This window comes from Lepidochelys olivacea, assembly GCF_965140295.1.
Source record: "Lepidochelys olivacea isolate rLepOli2 genome assembly, chromosome: 5".
Lineage (NCBI taxonomy): Eukaryota > Metazoa > Chordata > Testudines > Cheloniidae > Lepidochelys > Lepidochelys olivacea.
Genome location: NC_140415.1, coordinates 28,255,031 through 28,272,632, shown reverse-complemented (window position 1 = coordinate 28,272,632; position 17,602 = coordinate 28,255,031). Strand labels below are relative to the sequence as shown.

The 17,602-nt window shown below is 44.9% G+C and overlaps 1 protein-coding gene across 2 annotated transcripts in view; it reads left to right on the top strand.

The window, feature by feature from the left end:
* The window catches only part of FYB1 (FYN binding protein 1), a 124,490-nt gene that overhangs the window by 30,448 nt on the left and 76,440 nt on the right, over nucleotides 1-17,602 (top strand). The window lies entirely within an intron of this gene.

Here is a 17,602-nt window from a genome sequence, read left to right as displayed (position 1 = left end):
AATCTGCAGAAGAAGAGCTCCTTGGGGGCTTCTTAAAATCAACTGTAATCAGACTCCCTTCTAGTGGCTGCTGTTTTGTTTTTGTTCAAGAGTTAAAAAGATTATTGGGACAGGCTGCCATAGAAGTCTGGGTAGCTTTCCTTCGACTGAGAAATTATACATCTTGTTACTCAGAAAATGGGCTTCTCTTGGCTTTATGTCAGTTTTTCTTTTGCTTGCTGTATGCCTGTCCTGTTCTTTATAACCTGCTTTTAACTAGGGGACAATTGAGCGTCAAGCCTAACAGGGCAGCACGGTGTTTTTTGAGCCTAACAATATATCCTAAATGGCATTTGCCTCCTCACTAGTTTCTGTTTCTGCTGCACCTGACAGAACTGGGGGAGGGGGGAAAGGAACTTCACCACTGGAGAGAACTGGGCCTTGTCTCCTGATCCAGCTCACCAGCAGTCTCAGCAAGACCAGAGTTATTCTACCTGCTTGGGAAAGGAGCCATCCCTGGCCAAAGGGTGATAAGTATCATCATCCACCAGCCACATAAGCCTCAAAATCCCTCTGTCTGTGTGTCTGGCTGGGAAAACGGACTCAACACAACTAGCGTGTTGTGAGTAAACTGCAAATTTTGGTCACAATGCAGGTAATATTTCCATTGCTTAACAGAGGTTTAAAGAAAATACTGGGGTTTGTAACTCACAGTTTTTCCTTTTATATTTTAATAAATAAAAATAGACAGTTTAATATCATGCATGTGCTAATTAAGGAGATAAAGTGTTAGGCCTTGAAAAAGAACCCTGATGATGATGTTACTAGCCATGGGATACACTAAATAACATATAATTAACCCATAGGCAACAACAGTGGATGGCGTGATTTGGGGCAGTAATAGGATTACACAGCCATGGTGAATTGACTGGATCCCTCTTCTTCTCGTTGCCAGATGTTCTAAAGTTTTTAGGGCTGTTCTACACTGAAAAGTTACATTGACATAGCTACATCTCTCAGGGGTGTGAAAAATCTGCACCCCTGGACTAGGTTAAACTTACTTAAGCCCCTCCCCCACACACCCCCAGACAGCAGGAGGTCGCCCTAGCTAACACCTCTCAGGGAGGTGGATTTACTACAATAGTGGGAGAACTCTTCCTGTCACTGTAGTGTCTACACTGAAGCCCTGCAGCTTTTAAATAGTCTTTTAAATAATATTTTTGTTAAATGTACTTCTGGGATGGAGGAGGAGGATATTAGCTGGACTCCACAGAAACAGATTTTCAGCCTTAGCTGTTTTCTAACTCCATGTGTGAGTGTGTGTTAGAGAGAGATTTATCAATCAGGGACTCTCTGTGACTGATAGTAACTTAAAAATCTTATTTTGTGATCGTATTTTATAAAAATCCTTTAAAAACAAAAACTACCCACTTCTGGTGGTTTACCTGATGTGGACATTGAGCATGAAAATACAGGTCTTTGTACAAAATGTAAATGGGCCAAACACTGAGTCCCTTCTTCAATGAGCTTTTAAGGGCACAAAAGGCAGCTAGGCACCCAGCTCATGTTGAAAGCTAATGGTAATTGAGCTCCTAACTGTGGTATGTACCTTGAGAAATCTCACCTACCTGTTCTGAAGGCACAGGTGAGACAAATGCTAAAATACACAAAAGAACAAACACAGAGGATGGAATGCTTCCTGGAGCTTGAATGCTTCACAGGACAAGGGCATCATGTGGCATTTTTTGAAGGACACAGTTATCAAAATTGGATTCAGATCCTATTACAGATGTAAGATATAGTATGGTACCAAAGAAGGGTGCAAAGTTATGAGTGGTAAATCACGAAGACCCTTTAAGTTAGGCCCTTGTCTTACGTCACATCATTTGCATAACTTCTGGCTACAGATTTGCACATTCTTGCACATTTTTCTTTTCAGGCAGAAAGTGGGGAGGATACATTATAGATGAGAAGGGGAAGTCCACTGTGTTTGCTACTTCTATCAGTTCCTCTTTTCTTTCCCCTTCTCCCTCCTCATTGAGAAATCAGCTGTTTGGGGATGCTGAGCGGAAGCAAATCAATGTGAGAAATTCCTGGTTTGAGTTCAGGGACAGTAACGGAGTGCATAGCAGCAGAGAAAAAATTGAAGCAACTTCTCCTTGGTCAGGGAAATCTGATAAGCCCCATTTATAGTTCCCCTACTTTTCTTCTGCTTGTCTGAGGTTATTCCTGACCAAGCAGTTTCTAAAATTAATCTAAATAAACAAAAATTAGAATGGAAAATATTTGCATTCATGTAAAGGTCATAGATGCCCGGTACATGACCCTCCCTCATCTCACTCACCTGGCCTTCCTGTCAGCTTTTTCTACAGCTGGGCTGGATCCTCAGCCACCCAGTTTGCTGTAGGAAGGCTGCAGGCCTTTGGTTTTGCCTTTCTGCCAGCAGGGGCCACTGTGGCACCAGCTGAGCAGATAGCCCAGTGCCTTCTCTATAGGTGCTCCCCCTGCTGGATCTAGCCCAGCAGAGCAATTAGACAGAGGCAGGCAGTGGCACTAAGGGTTTCAGGAGGCAAGGTCTCAGACTTCTTCACCAGCAGCTCCAGGCAACTAGCAAACACCCACCTTCCTCAGCAACTGCATGCTCCAGTATCACTGATCCCACATGCACCCACTGAGCTTCAGCCACCTTTGTCACCTCAGATGACATTGGTGAGGCCTCATCTGGAGTACTGTGTCCAGTTTTGGGCCCCACACTACAAGAAGGATGTGGAAAAATTGGAGAGAATCCAGCGAAGGACAACAAAAATGATTAGGGGTCTGGAACACATGACTTATGAGGAGAGGCTGAGGGAACTGGGATTGTTTAGTCTGCAGAAGAGAAGAATGAGGGGCGGATTTGATAGCTGCTTTCAACTACCTGAGAGGTGGTTCCAGAGAGGATGGTTCTAGACTATTCTCAGTGGTAGAAGAGGACAGGACAAGGAGTAATGGTCTCAAGTTGCAGTGGGGGAGGTTTAGGTTGGATATTAGGAAAAACTTTTTCACTAGGAGGGTGGTGAAACACTGGAATGCGTTACCTAGGGAGGTGGTGGAATCTCCTTCCTTAGAAGTTTTTAAGGTCAGGCTTGACAAAGCCCTGGCTGGGATGATTTAATTGGGGATTGGTCCTGCTTTTGAGCAGGGGGTTGGACTAGATGACCTCCTGAGGTCCCTTCCAACCCTGATATTCTATGATTCTATGACCTTCCCACCCTGCTACTCCCTGGTCAGTCATCAGCTACCTCGCCCCAGCATCCAGCTACCCTCAACACCTCAGCCACCTCTAGCAACCCCAGATACCTTCCAGCCATCTCCCATAGCTGAAGAGACCAAGCTTCATGACGCTCCATGTCCTCCCCTCTCCATTGCTTGGGGCAGGGTTTGCTGACCATATAACTGAACATTATGGTTACGTGCAAATTATGTGCAAATATGCAAATGATCTAATTAAATACTTCGCATTAAATTGTCTCACATGGTGCCGCACAAGACGTGGCAGCTGTGCTGAAGGCACATGCTGAGTAATTTTTATGTCCTGGCAGTGACACATGTCCAGCATGAATGGAAGTAATTATGCTATCCTAGGAAAAGCTGCACAAGGGCTTCAAGTAAAGAGACAGGGACACTGTCAGCTTTCAGTTTTGGAAACGCTGGGGTTTTCAGTTCAGGTTTCTGAGCACAGTTTAAACAGTAGAGCCTGAATTTTAAAAAAGGTTTTCTGCTCCCGTAGATGATCTCTTGGGCGGGCCCAAGGACACAAACACATTCAGGCCACACTTTCTCTTTACACACACACACACACTATCCCTATCCCCATCCCCATCCCCATCCCCACCCCCCACTTCCCTCTGTCCAGACTCCAGCCTGCTGCTTCATCAGTTTTAGCTTCGCTGCTGCTGGTAAAGACAGTCTGGCAGGGACTGGGGAAGATCAGTGGACAGCCACAAAACAGAGAAATTGAGTGTGCACAAAGAGCCTGGTCTGAAATTAATTGTGGTTGATGGAAAGATCCCCATTAGAGAAAGAATGAGAATGACTCTATAGCCTGGTAGCTTGGGCATTTGTCTGGGAGAGCCAGGGTCCAGTCCATTGCCCTGATTCTAATGGCTGTTGAATTATTTAGCCAAAGTGGACACGCTTCAACAGGAGAGATTGAGAATGACCCACATCATAATATCCTGGACCTCAGTGGCTAGGGCATTCAGCTGAGAGCTGGGAGACCCCCCCGTTCAGATCCTTTCTCCCCATCATGCAGGTGTGGGGGAATTGAAAGTAGGTCTCCCACATCTCAGCTAAGTACTCTAGCCACTAGGCTAAAAGTTATAAGGGATTTGTTCTCTGGTCAAATTTTGTCTGGAGCCAATCTCATAGGCGTTTTCTGAGTATGCGTTCTGGATTGGGCCCTGCAGGCCAAATTGGCAAGGGAACACCCATCCTCCCCTGGTTGGAGGATGCCGCTGAGGGTTGGGCATGTGATTGGCATCTGGATGCCTAGAGGAAGGCCTCCAGCATGCATGACCAGAAACTGAGGCAGTTAGCAGACTTTTAGAGTAGAAATGTAGGGGCTGAGGGATTTTAGATGCCTACAGGGTTAGGTGGCAGCCAAGCAGGGGTTTTGAAGATCTCAGCGGCACCTACATTTTGGACATAGGCCCCTAAAGTGGGGTGTTAGGTGCCTAAGTCCTTTTGTGGATCTGGGTCAATGTAAATAAACTGCAAAAAAAAATAATAATAATACAGAAAATGTGCATTTCTCTCTAATCTTTCAGCTGCAGTAGTCTAAAGAGTCACTTGTAGCCATGGTAGGTTCCATATGTTCAGGTGGCCTGTCACCTTTTAGGGCTTAAAATAAAATAACTGATACTTTTAAAAAGCAGAGTGATTAAAAAATAGAGAGTTTAAGTGCTGGAATGACTCAAAGAGTCTGATCCAGTTCCTGTCATGGGATATGCCCGGGCAGACCCCTGGCATGCTCAAACCCCCACTCTGCCCGAAGCCCCAACCCCGGAGTTGGCACCTATGCTGTACTATGATTACTCATTATTGATAGGCTGTGTAGACACTGTGTGCTGTCCATGCACTCTACATTGTGGGGTTGGGGGCCTAAGGTGCCTCTACACTCCCCAAAAAATCCCACCACAGTGAGTCTCAGAGCCTGGGTCAACTGACATAGCAGAAATAGCCAAAAATAATTAGCATAGCCCCCGAGACTGCCTCACTGGGTTTCAGAATCTGGGCTCTAGCTGGAGCAGGAACATCTACACTGTAACATAAGCCCTGCAAACCTGAATCAGTTGACCCAGGTTCTGAGATTCACTGCCACAGGGGTTTTTTGGACGTATAGATGTACCCATTAAACACCCACAGCTGGCCTGGGTCAACTGACTCAGGCTCACAGGGCTATAGATTTCAGTTCTAGCCTAAGAATCTACACAGCAATATTTAGCCCTGCAGCCTGAGCCCAATTTGGATGACCCAGGCTAGCCTCAGCTGTGCTGCAGATCTGGCAGGGGCCACAGGTCTTGAATGTAGGTTCACAGGGCTCTTAACCTGCCACCTCCTGACTTGCTAACAGCTGCTAGAATAGAATAAAGCCAGTCCTGGGATGTGATTGGTGGAACACTGGGGCTCCTGATTGGTCCCTGGCCTCTATTTAACCTCAGCACAGGAACAAGAAGCTGTCTATGCAACTGAGTTCTCCCCGCTCAGGACTGCTTCTTCTGCAATACCTGGTATTTGAGTCTGCTGCTGATTTCCTGGTAACCTGACCCTGCTTGCCTCCTGACACATGACTGTTGGTTTGCCCACTGGCCTATCTCAGACTCTGATCTCCTGGTAACCTGACCCTGCCTAACTCCTGCTCCAGCCACTAGGTCAGATCACCCACATCTTGGTCATGACAGCTTGCATGGACCACTTAGGCCACAGGAATGGGCCTAGTACCAGCAGAATGGACCTGGCTAACCCTTTGGGAGCACCAGACATGCTCAAGTGGGCTGCCTGCCTTCAGGCGGACAGCAACCCCTGCAGACTTGGGTCATCCAGCTAACCTCAGAGAACCAACTCTTGCAGAAGCAAGTCACTCGTTTGTCTCTGGAAAATGCCGCTCTCCAGACATGGCTCACCCAGCCCTGTTCCCCGACACCACTGCTGGAATGGTTTCATGGTAATCACTAGTGATTCCAGACTTCTATAAACCAATGCCACCGCCTGTTCATGATGCAACCTTAGTCCTATAATAGTGATCATGCCAAGGTGAGCCCAGTCATCAGCCAGCTGTCTGGGGACTAGGCCTCTCCCTCCTTGGTGTGTGACAGCTCAGCCCTGTTGAACTGGGAGGTCTTCCTCCCAGCCATGTCAGTACTATTCGATGATCCACACTGAACCCAAATGGCAGAGGCTGCTCTAAGGAAGCTCTGACAGGGGCAAGGCACCATAGCCTCATATGCTGTGCAATTCCGCTGCCTCACAGCTGATACAGACCAGAACAAGGTGGCACAGGCCTACCAGATCTGGTGGGGCCTGCAAGAAGAAATTAAAGATGAATTAGCCCAGATAGAGATGCCTACATGGATCTCACCATCCATATAGTTAATCGGGTATGGGAATGAAGGGAGGAAAAACGGGGGTCTTGAAACCCTCCAGTCCAGGTACTGTGACATTTTCACCCCTGCCTCCCGCCAAGCCAATGCAGATGGATGTGGGCTGTCAACAGCTCACCCCCATAAGAAAGGAACGAAGCTGCCCGTACCATCTCTGCTTCTACCGCAGTGAGTCAGATCACTCCATCTCTTCCTGCCCCATATGAACTGCCAGGCATTAGGGGAAAGAGCTCCCCTACACTTCAGTCCTGACTGGAACACATCCAGAGCCCTGCCTGAGGGCTCTTCACTTGCTGGTGCCTATCCAGGTGCACATACCTGGGTCAACCCTTCGAAATCTCATCCTACTAGCCTTCATTGACTCAGGTGCAGCAGACTGCTTCATAGCCGCAGCAGCAGCCCAGATCCTGTAGATTCCCCTGCAACACAAGGTCACTCCTGACCTTATAGAGCAGTGCTTCTCAAACTTTTGTGCTGGTGACAAAATAGACTTTCAAATAGCAAGCCTCTGAGTGTGACCCCCCTTATAAATTAAAAACACTTCTTTATATATTTAACACCATTATAAATGTTGGATGCAAAGCGGGGTTTGGGGTGGACCCCCAGTTTGAGAACCCCTGCTATAGAGGGTATTTATGGTTCCCCTTTGTCTTCTGCTTCAGTGATAGAGGAAAGAGCCCCCATGGAGGCTGTGATTCAAAGGCACCAAGAAACGTTACAATTTGGAATGGTCCATGCTCCACACTTTCCCCTGATCCTCAATGTTTCCTGGCAGGCTCTCCATAACCCACTCATTTGGTGGCAAGCACAGGAAGTCTGTTTTCTCTCAGAGTTTTGTCAGCAGCACTGTTGGGAACCAGTAGCTCCTGTCCCACCATCCAAAACTTGAGAGGCCCAGATGGCGGGGGTGGCTATCCAGGCAGAACTTTCCACTGATGCCACATCTGAACTCCCCTCAAAAGTGGATTTGTGCTGGAAGTGGCCCACCTTGATTATCATGCACATTGTAGGGAGAGTGGTCACTTTGGATAAGCTATTACCAGTAGGAGAGTGAGTTTGTGTGCGTGGTTTTTGGAGGGGGGTGAGGGAGTGAGAGAACCTGGATTTGTGCAGGAAATGGCCCACCTTGATTATCATACACATTGTGAAGAGAGTGGTCACTTTGGATGGGCTATTGCCAGCAGGAGAGTGAGTTTGTGCGGGGGGGGGGGGGGGGGGAGGGTGAGAAAACCTGGATTTGTGCTGGAAATGACCCAACTTGATGATCACTTTAGATAAGCTATTACCAGCAGGACAGTGGGGTGGGAGGAGGTATTGTTTCATGGTCTCTGTGTATATAATGTCTTCTTTGCAGTTTCCACGGTATGCATCCGATGAAGTGAGCTGTAGCTCACGAAAGCTCATGTTCAGATAAATTGGTTAGTCTCTAAGGTGCCACAAGTACTCCTTTTCTTTTTGCAAATACAGACTAACACGGCTATTACTCTGAAAACTGATCTTTTTGAAAAGAAGAATGCGGGAACTCTCCCTCTGCATCAGAACTACAACAGAGCTGCAGCCAGGTGCAAAAATATAATTTGGGGGAATTTACACCATGTCAGAACCTGAACTGACTGTGCTCCGAGAAATACCCTCAGGCCAGGTTCTCCTGGTAATCTGCAAGTCGAGCTCTTCAGCTGACACACCACTCTTTTTGTCATGAAGAAAGACTGCAGTCTCGGACTATGCTCATGAAAGCTTATGCTCAAATAAATCGGTTAGTCTCTAAGGTGCCACTAGTACTCCTTTTCTTTTTGCGAATACAGACTAACACGGCTGCTACTCTGAAACCTGCATTAATTATTGTGTACTGAATCAGATAACTATCAGGAATCGTTATCTGCTACCCCTGATTCCTGAGTTGCTAGACTGTGTGGTAGCTGCCCATATATTCACTAAATTGGACCTGAGGGGTGCATACAACCTTGTGCAAATCAGAGAAGGGGACGAGTGGAAAACTGCCTTCCAAACCCACTATGGCCCCATTAAGAATATCTCGTAATTCCCTTCTGGTTGACCAACTTCCTGGCCAATTTCCAACATTTTATGAATGATGTGTTCCAAGATATCTTGGACCACTATGTAGTAGTGTACTATGTAGTAGTCTACCTGGACAACATATTGATCTTCTTTGAGTACCCCGAACAGCATACTGCTCCCATCTGGGTGGTCCTGGAACACTTATGGCGGCACGGCCTTTTCGCCAAGCGTGAGAAGTGTGCCTTTGATCAGGCCTCCTGGAGTTCTTGGGCTTCATCTTATCCCCAGAAGGGATGCAGGTGAACACATGCAAGGCCTGAGCCATCCAAGATTGGCTGATTCCCCACATGGTACGTGACCTGTAATGCTTCCTGGGGTTCACCAATTTTTATTGATGATTTATCCTGCATTTTTCAAAACAAATCAAGCCTGTCACCACTCTTCACTGGAAAAATACCCAATTCCATTGGCCTGAAACTTGAAATTTGCCTCCACTACAGCACCCATATTGGCTCATCCAGATGTCACACAAGGCTTCACTGTAGAAGCTGATGACTCCAGTATGGCAATTGGGGGTGTCCTCTCCCAGAGACTTGGTCCCAAGCGAGTGTTACACCGTATGCTTATTATGCAAGGAAACTCACTCCTACAGAACTAAACTATGAAATACTTGATAAGGAACTCCTGGTGATAAAAACTGCCTTTGCAGAATGGCTGCTCTACCTGGAAAGAGCTGGCTACCTGGTGCAGGTACTCACTGATCAAAAAAATCTGGAATAGCTATGTAGGACAAAAGCCTTAAAACAACAGCAGCATTGGTGGACCCTGTTCTTCTCACAATGCAATTTCATTATTACATACTGCCCCAGACCCAACACCCCATAACTTTGTCAGTGCAGCTCATCACCAGGATATATCAGATTGATATGCTCACCCTCTGTCTCAGGAATTCCACCTGATGAACAAGCTATTATCCACAAGAAACTGCATGACTCCCAGGATGGGATCATATACATGAGAGACCACATATATGTTCCCTCTGGACCCACAAGAGTTGCAGTCCTGCAATTATACCACACTTTCCTCCTAGCAGGACACTTGGGGTGCTTCAAGACCCAACAAATAACATCCTGTTCCTTTTGTCAGCCCTAGATACAACCAGCAATACAGTTGTTCATTGCTTCCTCTGATGTTTGTGCCCATGTCAAGACACCATGCCACAAGCCCTGCAGTCTCCAGCCCATGGACACCCCCTATCGATCCTGGGTGGTCATCACTGTAGACTTCATTGTAGCATTACCAGAGTCCAACAAATTTACAACAGCTTTGATGGTAGTGGACCACTTTACCAAAATGGCCCACTTCATCCTTTGCACAGGCCTCCCCTCCACTGAAGAGACAGTCCAGCAGTGTAGTCTGCCTCTTTTGCTTACAGCCCCCAGCCTCTTTAGCCAGCACCAAACCAAAATATCTCTCTAGGCTTCTCCCAAGATCATATTGCGCTCATAGGCTCCTGCTTGGCTTCTTGCTCTGCCTCTGAGTCGCTCTCTGTCTTGCTCTTTCTTATCTGCCCCCCCCCCCAGTTCCACCTGGTCAGAACAATACCCAGTGTAACCCTCTGCCCACGTGGTGCTAGTTTCTCCGCTGACTCTGGGCTTGTCCTCAATACTAGCTAAATCAGCACCGCTGCAATTGATGCAGTGGCATCGATTTAGTGGGTCTGGTGAAGACGCGATAAATCAATGGTAGAGTGCTCTCCCATTGACTTCAGTACTCCACTTCCCTGAGAGGCGTAAGCTACATTAATGGGAGAGCATCTCCTGTTGACATAGGCTAGTGTAGACACTGCTGTAAATCGATCTAAGCTACATCAACTTAAATTATGTAACTTATGTAATATAACTAGAATAAGTTAGATCAACTTACCTCGTTAGTGTAGACCAGGCCTATTAGACCTTGTTTTAGGTGTGGTCTCTTAAGTACTGTCTCTTACAGCAATATTAAATAAAGGGCATGCTCACACATCAGTGTAAACAAGGTTTTAAACTTAATCTGTAACAAGATTTAATCCCGCTCATAACAATACAATACCTATGGCCCAGTTCTACCTGTGGACATCAGAGCTTTGCTCAGTTCTTCCATAATAATTTAATGTGCTAATTATCAATTCAGAACTACACTACTCAAAGCACTTTAAAATGGCAGCTGAATGGAGCTTTAATAGCATGTTGTTCAGGAAATCTATTCCCGTCTGTGGAGGCAAAGATAAGGTGCATGATCGCTGAAGGAAATGTTGGCTGATGCCTTGTTCTCCTTTTGTATTGTGCTGGTAAACACAAGGAAAAGCTTGTCTGTACTCAGAAGCTGCAAGTACACACTGAAGATTTTGGTATTTCCTAAAATGATTCCCTAATAGGATTGGTATTGGGATATCTGAGCCATTACCTGTTCTGGGAGAATGGGAATAGATGAGAAATCATTCCTAGAATTCTTGCCTTCCAGGAGCAGCGTAACAGGGCTGGTTATTGTTGGTATGTTAATTCACCATCTTTGTACTGTAATTTATAGACATTCAAACTTTTGGAAGCACTACATCCGCAAATGGCATTAAATCTCAGAGGGCAGGCAGGAGCTACTTGGCTGCCTGACAGGGTACCTGACATCTCATCTTTGGTCCCTGGCCTAGGACTAGGAGGCTGAAGTACTGCCATAGTGGTCAGAAGGAGCAAGAGAACTTCAGGAGAAAACTGTATTAAGGGGACTTTGCTCTTGCTTAGACACTTTATGCATTCTCCTGCTGGTTATTTATTGATTATTTACAGGTGTCCATCACCATAGCTTCATGATACTGGTTACATACAGTGCAACACTTCCCAAATTAGGCACAGTGCTCCCCTCCTTTCCCCCTCTCAACTAATACCCACTTGCTGAGGGACCAAGTTTAAGGGATAACCAGCCAGGAGACCGGATGTCACCAACTGTTAGGAATAAGCAGGAGCAAGGAGATTTGTGCTTCATCGTGCCCTAAAAGTGACAAGATCCCGACTCTGGTGGGCAGTGAATTCCAAAGCTAAAGGAATTCCCTCTACTGAGAATGTCCAACCCTCAAAATACAATAAGAGAAGGGGACAATTGTCTGTGATGTTTGATGTGAGCAAATGAAAGGGCAGACAAGCAGGCCAGGCCACCATTCATCCTATGGAAGCTCTATGAGGGAACTTACTATTTTTCCTGGGGTTTTTGCCTTTTTACTGCTGACTTGTTTATTTTTCTTTTTTAAAAAAAACTTTTTTTCCAAGGCACAGGAAGGTGATCAACTAAGTAAATGCTTGGAAACACAGAATATACCTCATGTTATAGAGGTGGCTGATGTGTACAGGAATATTAACAAACCACTACACTGGGGATAGGAAGTCAGTATGGACTGCATTAAATCAACTTGTCAATGTGTAACAGGCAGGCACACAAATGAGCCAATCTATACACAGTGACCGGGATGGCACAAACAGGCATTACTGTCTTCGGAGTGATATGTCTGTTTTACTGGAAGCCTGAATCATTTTGTGTGGGTATTTTGGTCGTGGAGCAGTTTCCTTGCACTGTTGAGAGTGCTGGAAAGCAAAGGAAAAAAGATCTTGAGACTCTTTTCAAAGCTGCAGGTCTCACGTGCCTGCTAAAAGTGCCCCAAATCACTCACCAGTAAATGCCACAGTGACACCAGAGAACTGAGTGGAAAGCCACAAGAACTGGAAGGCTGTGGCAGTTGTAAAATGGCCCCCTGAAGCATTTGAACACCATTTTTGACTGTAAATAATCTAGTGATCTGTTGCAAACGTTGAAAGTGGGCAATTTCACTGCAAGTTCACTGTATAGATTGTGATTCCGACTAAATGACATTCTTTGGTTATAAGGTATACTCTCTTAGCAGCATTATAGCAATCAGGGCTGTTTTTACTCTACTCTTCTGCATTGTGTGACAAAGATGAAAACCAAAAACAGTCTTATCAGAGTTGCAAAGAGCAGGTCTTTCTTTGATCATCCCAAGATTTGCTTAGGGCTGATGCTGTATGCAAACTCTGGCAGCAATGTTTACCAGTAGCAAAATTTTAAAAAAATCTTTTAAAACAAAAGCTAAAGAAAGAAAGAAAGAAAGAAAGAATTTCCACCTGTGTTTCATTAATCATGGCATGGAAAGGGCCAGATCCTGTAAAATGCACCCTGACTTCCTGGGGTGCAGGCTCTGTTTCTGATTCCTGAGCTAAATGTATAACTGCCACTCACTTTCTTTCGGATATCACATGGAGAATATTGCCGATGGCAGCAGCAGAAGTCTGAATAAACACATTTTAGTTCCTTTTCTCCTACACTTCTTGCCCAATATCCTGTAAGTATTAGAGAGGGAAGGCTTCTTTGTTGATTGGAATCTTGAGCTAATGGAATCCCCAGTAGGTTTTATTCTGCAACCTTCTGCCAGGTTCAGCGCTTCTGTGCATGGATTCCTGAGCGCACAGACAGAGATAGCAAGGCCACAATGGAGGTGAAACTGTGATTCTGCAGCACTGAGAGAGCATGAAGACTGCCAGTTTTTCTGTCTTTGCCAAATTATTGGAGAACGGAATGCTTGTAAATGTCATGTATGTTTATTTTATAAATGACTTTACAGAATTCCAGGAGAAGAAAGGCACATTCGATACCAGTTGCCTCAATAAAATCTCTTATTCTTGGGAGCGTTAATTGAGCTAGATGGAGAGCAGAACAGATCACGGCACAATATGATACGTTGTTTACAGACCTCAAAGCAGACCTACCACAAGACTTAAGAGCCACAAAATTGCCCCTTCTCTCTCTGAAAAATGCACATTGTGTAATTTCCTGACTTTACTAAAAGTCACCCTGATTCAAAAAAACCTTACATCTTGAAGATTAACAGAAATATTGACCTCAAGTGGTATGTTATGGTTGTGACCAGTGATTTCTTTCCTTGCATTTTCTTAAGCGTTCTTTGTATTTGGTTGGGTTTTCTTATGCGTGTTGTGTTGTGGTTGTTTTTAGTTGGGGTTTTTTTTATGGTAGCCTGGAATGAGATATCAGTTTAAGGATCTTCCCTGTTTGTAACTGGCCAAGGAAGCGACTTTGTGGTGATTTATTATTCCTAATAATACCATTTTTATTCATTGGACCAAAACTTGAACTAAATCTCCTTGAAACTACATAGGATCTTGTTTGCTAGCATAAAATCCTTTGAAAGTAATGGTGGGGGTCCATAGCTTTCAGTGCTTGGGAAGACAGGGCTGTTGTGTTAATTCTGATGGAATAGATGGCTCCAGAAAGTCCAAGGGGTTAACAAGCCCTATCACTACAACACTAACCAGTCAAACATAATTTGGGGTTTTGAGTACAGAGATTTCGACCTGCTTAGTCCCATGGCAAACTAGAAACACTAGAAAATTCATGCCAAAATTTGAAAAAAAATATTGATTAGGATACACGAGAAAGAAAAAGAAGAATTTTTTAAAAAGCTTTTTGAAATTGAGTGGTTATGTAAAACAAACTTAATCAAAACCACTTTTTGAGAGAGAGAGAGACTCTTATTTTGTCAGCTGATACTTCTAAATTAGTGGTTCTCAAACTATTGTACTGGTGATCCCTTTCACACAGCAAGCCTCTGAATGCAACCCCCCTTATAAATTAAAAACATTTTGTTTATATATTTTACACCATTATAAATGCTGGAGGCAAAGCGGGGTTTGGATTGGAGGCTGACCGCTCGCGACCCCCCATGTAATAGTCTTGCGACCCCCTGAGGGGTCCCAACCCCCAATTTGAGAACCTCTGTCCTAAATGGAGATAAAAGCTGTTGAATTTTGAGTTGGCAGCTGTAAATAGTAGTTACTCTTCCTGCTTTTGACAAAACTGGCATGCACAAAAAAGGAGAGATGGAGGGGGCAGAATACAGCTTTTGTTGATGTTCTTAGGATACAAGGTTGCTGTTCAGTGATGGACGGACATTGTAGGATGGCAGGTTGGCCATGACAGTTGTTGCTCTTGACCCTGGCTCATTTCCCTGGTCTGGGATGTCATCTATTTTTATTAGTTTATTAATAATCAAGTTTATTAGCGTAGTGTGTAAGGGCCAACTAAGAATGAGGACCCATTTACAATCCAAATAGACAAGACAGACACAGGGTGAGAGACGGGATATAATGCACAAGCAGAATGAACAATATGATGATAACCAATGGCCATGTTAGTTCCACTTTTTTTTTGTGGAAGAAGGATGTTACTTACGAGAGAATCAGCTAAATGGACAGAAAAGAAAAGGGAAGGGAAGGAGGTGGGTGACTGAGGTAAAGAGGGTAAGAGGGACAGATATGGAGTGAAGCTGAGGTGAAGAGACTGGCTGATCTGGTTAGGTCCCTCTCCTTCACTGGTCCTTCTGAGTCTGGGCAAACTGGATGGGCCATTTCATCCGGTCACGCTGATGCCATGCCATAGTGAATCGGGTGAAAAGCCAAAAGATAGTGAAAGAGGACTGGAAGCAGATGGTAGTAACAAAAAGGGACACAAGAGAAAAGGGAAGACAGAGCAGGGTCCCTCATGTGTCAGGCTGGAGTCCTCACTGATACAGAGATGATGGTCTGGCATCCTCAGCCATGTGCTGATCTAGACATACTGATATTTGAGGCTCACCGATGGAGGACAGAGTTTCTGGGGCAAAACAGAAGTCTGTTGGGCTATCCCCAAAGAATCCCCCACAATTCTATTCCATTCTGATCCCTAGAGTCTGCTTCTCTGAGAACCCCAAAGGAGCAGATTGGTGGTTGGAATAGCCCATCCTCTCATTATTTTGTTCACGAATTAGGCATTATTTCCAATGCTTTCAATTTTGCTCCATTAATTTTTTATTCCAATCTCGTTTACCAATAATCATCTTAACACAGTCCTTAAGTTGTATCAGTAGCCCTGTTTGAATGGGTGAAATCTGTCCTTTTATACCTTTTCCATCAACATTTATTATTACAGGTTATTGCAACATTTTGTGGACTTTCTCCCACTCTCCAGCTGTTGAGTTTACAATTTGGGTAGGTCAACTAGAGCCCAGTTATTACAACAGTGCCCAAGGGAAAGGAAAGAGAGACGATAGTTATTTCCTCTGAAAGGAGAACACTGCATGGTGGCAATCTTGCAGCCCCTATGTTGAGAGAGTGATAGCCAAGAGAAGAAAACGGTCGCTCAGCCACCCTGAAAAGTACTGGCATGTTCACCAAGTGACTGAACATTCTCCACTCCCTTTGACTTCAATGGAGGCAAAAGACACCAGGACCTCCCAGGGATCACGACTGAATTTTGCAAAATAATTTTCAGATCTATATTTTTCTATCACTTTCAATGCCAGTTTTCCTGGACTGTTACTATCCAGTTCCTTATTTGACCTGTCTCACTTCCCTCAGTGGCTAGCAGCTGCTGCAGCTCTTTCATTAAGTAATGAAACATGCTGGAGTACATTGCTTTTCTCCTATAATTGATGCCATTATTGTTTTCTCATAAATCCAACTGATGAAGCCTTCTGCAAACTCAACCAGACCTCAGTCCTTTGCAGAGTTTCGATCTTCTTAGAAGCTCTGATTATGGCCCCTAACTTCCCCCAGCTGTTACAGAGACATGGCAGGTGGAAGAGAAGCTGTCACTGGTGGAAAATGTATCCAGAATGAGGAAATGGCTTTGCCTTTATAAGTCAGGTTTGTATGTATTTTTCATGAGAACTGGGTGTTTCTTATGCTTTGTGTAAAGATTGGTATCTCTCTTGAGGGAAGGGGGCATGCCCATGTGTGTGCTCGTTTGCTCGGAGCAAAATTACTTTGTTCCTTTGTTGATTGATCCAGTGCTGCTGTTTGCTTGAAAAAGAACACCCACAAGAGGAAGTTAAAGTGAAATGATCTCTTTGCATTAAAGAGAGTGGAAAGTGTGAGTGTATATGGAGTATATGTGATGCGTATATGGAGCACAAATCATTTCTCGGGGCCAAACCACGCTCCCACTTAAGTACAGTTGCATAGTTCCTAATAATTTCAATGAGATTGGAATTGGGCCCATTAGCTTTGTTGCATTTGGGCTGCATTCTGGCCTGAAGTAACGTGGCACACTTACACTAAATTTAATAGCGAGTTGCACCTGCTTACACCAAGATTAAATTAAGCCCTGGTCCTATAAGGCACTCCATGCAAGTGGGCCCCAGAGCTGGTGTGGAGCTCTGTTGAAGACAATAGGAGTCTGTGCTGGTATAGGGTTTTGCCCATACAAAGCTCCTTGCAGCATCAAGACCGTGGGAGCCAGAGACTGGGCTATGTGAGAAATGCAGCTAGGATTGGACCATCTAGTCTGGATAAAATCACAGTTGCTACCTATTCTCAGCACATTCACATCAAATCTTTTCTGAAGTTAGAAAACCATGGGTATGTTTTTCCCCCCTCATTATTTTACTGTTTCTGACTGGGAGTGGATGCTGAAAGGCCAAAATACTTCTCATTGTATTTCCTGCTAGATTGTAAAAAATCTAAACTCTGGTCACATGAGACCGTCTCCTCCAACAGGTTTGAATACGAGGCACCCAAACATCTGGGTATTTATTCAAACTGAATCTAATTTCAGAGTCTTTTCCAGTGCCCATATCACTAACTGCAACATACTGTTTGCAGCTTTCTGCACAAACATGTGGTCACCAGAATAGGTTGCCATTGTCCCCTTTGGAGGAAGAAGCACACTAAATATGGTGACTACTCCATGGCCGGGGAAGAATGAAGAAGATTTTGTATCTGGCCTAGTCCCCACAGAGATTCCAGTGCACCACCTGGCCTGTCAAGGAGTGCACAAGGGGCCAGAATTTGGCCCTCAAGGTAGAAATTAGGGCTGTTAATTAATCACGGTTAACTCACGCGATTAACTCAAAAAATTAATCATGATTA